The sequence below is a fragment of the Elephantulus edwardii genome, unplaced genomic scaffold (genome assembly GCF_000299155.1).
Source record: "Elephantulus edwardii isolate Elephantulus edwardi_28Jun2011 unplaced genomic scaffold, EleEdw1.0 scaffold00343, whole genome shotgun sequence".
Lineage (NCBI taxonomy): Eukaryota > Metazoa > Chordata > Mammalia > Macroscelidea > Macroscelididae > Elephantulus > Elephantulus edwardii.
Genome location: NW_006400093.1, coordinates 1,328,357 through 1,334,289, shown reverse-complemented (window position 1 = coordinate 1,334,289; position 5,933 = coordinate 1,328,357). Strand labels below are relative to the sequence as shown.

The window sequence follows — 5,933 nt, the reverse complement described above, 5'->3', positions numbered from 1 at the left end:
AGTGAGCACCTTTAGGTATTCATGGGGACATGGGACTGAAACTTCCTTGGGGATAGGTCTCTCTATTTGGGGATTCTTGCCTCCATGGCTGTGAAAATATCACAGAGCCGAAGAGGATAAGAGTTTGGGACACAGAACTATAAGCAGTGTAAAGAGTTTCTCAGCTTTCTCAACTGACACATTGAGCTGCAATAAAGTGAGTTGACTTGAAATCCCCCCAGATGGAAATTTCTGGAGTGGAGCACCTGGTCTCACACCACTCAGCCACTCCATAGACGAAGGAGAAAAAGTTTGGGTTTGAGTTTGAGTTTGGGATGGAACTACATTAAGGCAAGATTCCTGCAGGACAGCAGTGTAGAACAGAGAGAACTTTGCAAGGCAGCAATGTAGAACAGAGAGAACTTTAAGGACTCTAGGAATGACAAATTTTCCAAGAACTTTCAGTAGAGGGAGTAGCTCACTCAATAGATTGAACATTTTAACCTGCCAACTAATCAATAACATCACAAAGATTAAGAACTACTGACAACTTAGGCAAATACAATAGAAATAGCCTAATGCTTATCAAGAAAAACTTCACATAATGTCAAGAAAGCAGAAGGCAGCTTCAAGCACTGTGAAAGAAAAATTAAACCTCCTATTAAAAAAGCAGAAAATATTGCAGACCCAAAGAATACCCCAGATTAAAGAAGCAGATGACATCTGTTGATATGGAGACATTCAAGAGCTACAAAACAAAGTACAGATGATGGAAGAAACAATGAAAGTCACAAATAAAGCAAATATCTTTGAGGTAGAGAACCAGAAGAAATACACTGATGAGGAGTTATTTGAGTAGCTAAGGAAGAAGGTGGAAATGATGGAAGAAACAATGAAAACCACTAAGAAAGCAAACACTTCAGAGACATGGAGCCCGAAGAAATATATTGACAATCAGCAACTTAAACAACTAGGGAGGAAAATGCAAAAGATGGAAGAAAGAATTGAAACTATAGGTAAAGAGGTACAAAACCTTAAAAAAAATAATTACAAGATATCTTAGCTGAAAGCAGGGAATACCAGGAGAATGTCTATCTGTGTCTCATTGATTATGCAAAGGTATTTGACTGTGTGGATAATAACAAACTGTGGTTGACTCTGAGAAGAATGGGAAACCTATACTTGGACCAAGAGGCAGTTGTCAGAACAGAGCAGGGTAACATCGCACGGTTCAAAATTGGGAAGGGTGTATGCCAGGGATGTGTCCTATCTCCATACCTTTTCAACCTGTATGCAGAGCAGATTATCCGAGAGGCTGGGCTCTATGAGGAGAAGTGTGGTGTTAGGATTGGTGGAAGATCTATTAACAATTTGCGTTATGCAGATGACACAACCTTGCTTGCCGAAACTGAGGAGGACCTCATGCACTCGCTGCAGAGGGTGAAGGACTGCAGCCTTCAGTATGGACTGAGGCTCAACGTCAAGAAGACAAAGATTCTCACCACTAGACCAATTGGTACCATCAGGATGGATGGCAAAGAGATTGAGATTGTTCACAGATTCAGTTTGCTTGGCTCCACGGTCAACACTCTTGGCACCAGCAGCCAGGAAATTAAAAAAAAATATATCACAATGGGAAAGTCTTCTGTTAGGGACTTCTCTAAAGTACTCAAGAGCAACAGTGTCTCTCTGGAGACTAAGGTGCGCCTAATAAAGGCCATGGTCTTTGTAATCACTTGTTATGCATCAGAGAGTTGGACAATGACTAGGGAGGTTAGAAGGAGAATTGATGCCTTTGAGCTGTGGTGCTGGAGAAGAGTATTGAATGTACCGTGGACTGCCAAGAAAACAAACAGATTCATCCTGGAAAGGGTTAAACCAGGCTACTCCTTGGAGGCAAGGATTCTGGGGCTTCGTCTGACATACTTTGGACGTGTTGTAAGGAGGGACAGGTCCTTGGAGAGGGACATCATGCTTGGTAGGGTGGAGGGACAGCGCAGGAGGGGAAGACCCTCTATGAGGTGGATTGATTCAGTGACTGGGGTAATCAGGATGGGTGTGTCAGAGGCAGTGAGATTGGCACAGGATAGAGCAGGGTTTAGGGCTGTTGTACATAGATAGGGTCGCTATGAGTCGCAAATGACTCGACGACACATAACAACAACAACAACATAGAGGGTATTGCTATCACAGTATTAGAAACAACAGAAATACATTAAAATGCAATCCAGAATATTAAGACTGAAATGGCAGATGTCTCCAACATTCTAGATGGACAAAAAAGTAGAACAAAAGAAATGGAGCAGAGAGTCAGTGAGCTGGACGACAAGAATCTCAAAGGAAACATACTTTCTCAGCAATTTCACTACTGGGAATATACCCTAAAGAGACTATAAACAACATCCAAACAGATACATGCACAACCATGAAACAAAAAGAAAATCACAATTAAAATAAAATTTAATGTTAAAAATATCTGAAAAAAGTAAAGAAAACATTAGAATCCCATGGGATGACACCAAAAATAACAAAATACATATGCTTGGCTAAAGCTCAGTGCCAGTTGTGAGGTGTGGTTTTGTTTCTTCACCACTTGGGACCTACACTGAGCAACCATGTCCAAGGGCCCTGCAGTTGGCATTGATCTTGACACTACCTACTCCTGTGTAGGTGTCTTCCAGCATGGGAAAATGGAGATCATTGCAAATGATCAAGACAACCGGACCACTCCAAGCTATGCCGCATGTCGAATGATTGATTGGTGATGTGGCAAAGAATTAAGTTGCAATGAATCCTACTAATACAGTATTTGATGCCACACATCTCATTAGATGAAGATTTGATGACGCTGTTTTGCAGTCTGATATGAAACACTGGTCCTTCATGGTGGTGAACGATGCAGGCAGGCCCAAGGTCCAAGAATATAAAGGAGAGACCAAACGTTTCTGTCCAGAGAAGGTGTCATCTATGGTTCTCACAAAGATGAAGGAAATTGCAGAATCCTACCCTGGGAAAACTGTTACCCATGCTGTTGTCACTAGCGTACTGCAATGACTCTCAGTGCTGGGCTACCAAAGATGCTGAAACCATTGCTGGCCTCAATGTCCTCCAAAACATCAATGAGCCAACTGCTGCTGCTATTACTTATGGTTTGGACAAAAAGGTTGGTGTTGAAAGAAATGTGCTGATCTTTGACTTAGGAGGTGGCACTTTTTTTTTGACGTGGCACTTTTGATGTGCCAATCCTTACTACTGAAGATAGGATATTCGATGTCAAGTTTACAGGTGGAGACACCCACTTGGGTGGAGAAGATTTTGACAAGAGAATGGTCAACCATTTCATTGCGGAATTCAAGTGCAAGCATAAGAAAGACATCAGTGAAAACAAGAGGGCTTGTGAGCTTACAAAGCACATACTTTCTTCCAGCACGCAGGCCAATATTGAGATAGATTCTCTGTATGAGAGAATCGACTTCTATACTTTCATTACCTGAACCCACTTTGAAGAATTGAATGTTGATCTTTTCCATGGCACTCTGGACCCTGTGGAGAAATCCCTGAGGGATGCAAAGCTAGATGAGTCACAGATCCATGATATTGTCCTGGTGGGTGATTCTACCAGAATTCCCAAGATTCAGAAGCTTCTTCAGGATTTCTTCAATGGAAAGCAATTGAACAAGAGCATCAACCCATATGAGGCTGTTGCTTATGATGCAGCTGTTCAGGATTTGCTGCTCCTGGATGTCACTCCACTTTTTCTTGGTATTGAAACTGCTGGTGGAGTCATGACTGTCCTCATCAAGTGGAAGACTACCATTCCTACCAAGCAGATGCAGACCTTCACAACCTACTGTGACAACCAGCCTGGTGTACTTATTCAGGTCTATGAAGGTGAGTGTGCCATGACCAACGAAAACAACCTGCTGAAAAAGTTTGAACTCACTGGGATACCACCTGCACCTCATGGTGTTCCTCAGATTGAAGTAATCTTTGATATTGATGCCAACGGTATCCTTACTGTTTCTGTTGTTGACAAGAGCACTGAGAAAGAAAACAAGATTACCATCACCAATGATAAGGGCCGCTAGAGTAAAGAAGACATTGAACCAATGGTTCAGGAGGCTGAGAAGTACAAAGCTGAAGATGAGACGCAAAGAGATAAGGTGTCTTATAAGAATTCCTTTGAGTCTTACATATTTAATATGAAAGCAACAGTTGAATATGAAAAGCGTCAAGGCAAGATCAATGATGAGGACAAACAGAAGATGCTTGACAAGTGCAATGAGATTATCAGCTGGTTTGATAAGAATCAGACGGCAGAAAAGAAGGAATTTGAGCATCAGCAGAAGGTCTGCAGCCCCATCATCACCAAGCTGTACCAGAGTGCTGGAGGCATGCCCAGAGGAATGTACTGCAGCTTCCCTGGTGGTGGAGCTCCTCCATCTGGTGGTGCTTCTTCTGAACCCACCATTGAAGAAGTTGACTAAATCAATCTGCAAACTTAGCATTCATTGTCCCACAATTAAAGTTTGAAGGACCCAAATTTGTGGCACACTGCAGTTGAAAAGTCTAAACTGCTGGACTAAATTTCTGGGCATTCTCAAAACTTGAATATGAAATGTGCATAGGGAAAGGAATTAACATTGCACTTTATTATCACTGTATTGTAAGTGGAAAATGCAATGTCTCAAATAAAGATGTATTTAAAATTGGCACCATAAGAATGCTTATCATTGGAATTCTATAATACAAAAGGGACAGGGAAATCACTGAGAAAATTGTGAAAGAGATACTAGAAGAAAACTTCCCAGGTGTTAAGAAGGACGAGGAAATCCACATTCAAGAAGCTCAGGAAACACCAAATTCTAGACGAAAAAAGAAAGACATCAAGATATTATAGTCAAATTCTCCAAAATAAAAGCTAAGGAGAGGATACTAAAAGCAGCACAAGAAAAACAAAGAGGCACCTACAAAGGAAAAGTAATTAGATTAAGTTCTAACTTTTCAGCAAAAGCCATGTGAGCAAGAATAAAATTGTATGGCATATACAGGAATGAAAAAAAAAAAAACACACCACAAAAACTCAACACTCGGGGTTTGTGCAGGGAGAAGGGTGCAACAATAAATGAATGGAATTCCAAAATCTCTGTAGATGTTCATTGAAATGAAAAATAAACAACCTAAATTAAAAAAAAGAAATCTTAAAAAAATCAAACAAAAAAACCTCAACACTCAACAAAAACCACTAAAACAACAAAAACCCCAAAACACCCAAACAAACAATTGTCAACTGAGGACCCTGTACCCAGCAAAGCTCTCCATCAAATATGAAGGAGAAATCACACCCTTTGCAGGAAAAGAGGAAACATAAGGAGTTTATGAAAACAACACCAAATCTACAAGAACTTTTAAGGTTAAGTTCTTCACACAGAGTCACTAAAGGAAAGTGGATGAGTGCAACAATGAATGAATGGAAACCCAAAATCTCTGTAAATGTTTATGAAAATTAATAAAATACAGAAAAAAAACAAAAAAAAAGAAAAGGAAAAAAAATGGAAAGTGGATGGACCATAGTAACCAGAAACAACAAAAAAAGAAACACAGCAAAATGGCAGTTATAAAACCTGGCCTGTTAATAATCACACTTAATGTGAATAGACTAAATGCACCGATCAAAAGAAAATGAGTAGCAAAATGAATAAAGAAACCAAAGCCCATCAATATGTTGTCTACAAGAGACATACATATAAGAAACAAAGAGAAATAAAGACTCAAAATCAAAGGCTGGAAAGAAATATACCAAGCAAATGGCATCCACACAAACGCAGAAATGGCACCACTAATCTCCTATAAAATAGACTTCGGAATGAAAACCACCATAAGGTAAGGAAGGGCACTTATATAACAATCAATAGATTAAGAAGACATAACAAAGTCAATATTTATGAAACAAA

At 40.0% G+C, this 5,933-nt stretch overlaps 1 pseudogene; it reads left to right on the top strand.

Moving 5' to 3' along the window:
- Window positions 1–2,594: 2,594 nt before the first annotated feature.
- Window positions 2,595–4,466, top strand: LOC102861449 (annotated as a pseudogene).
- The last annotated feature ends 1,467 nt before the right edge of the window (window positions 4,467–5,933 follow it).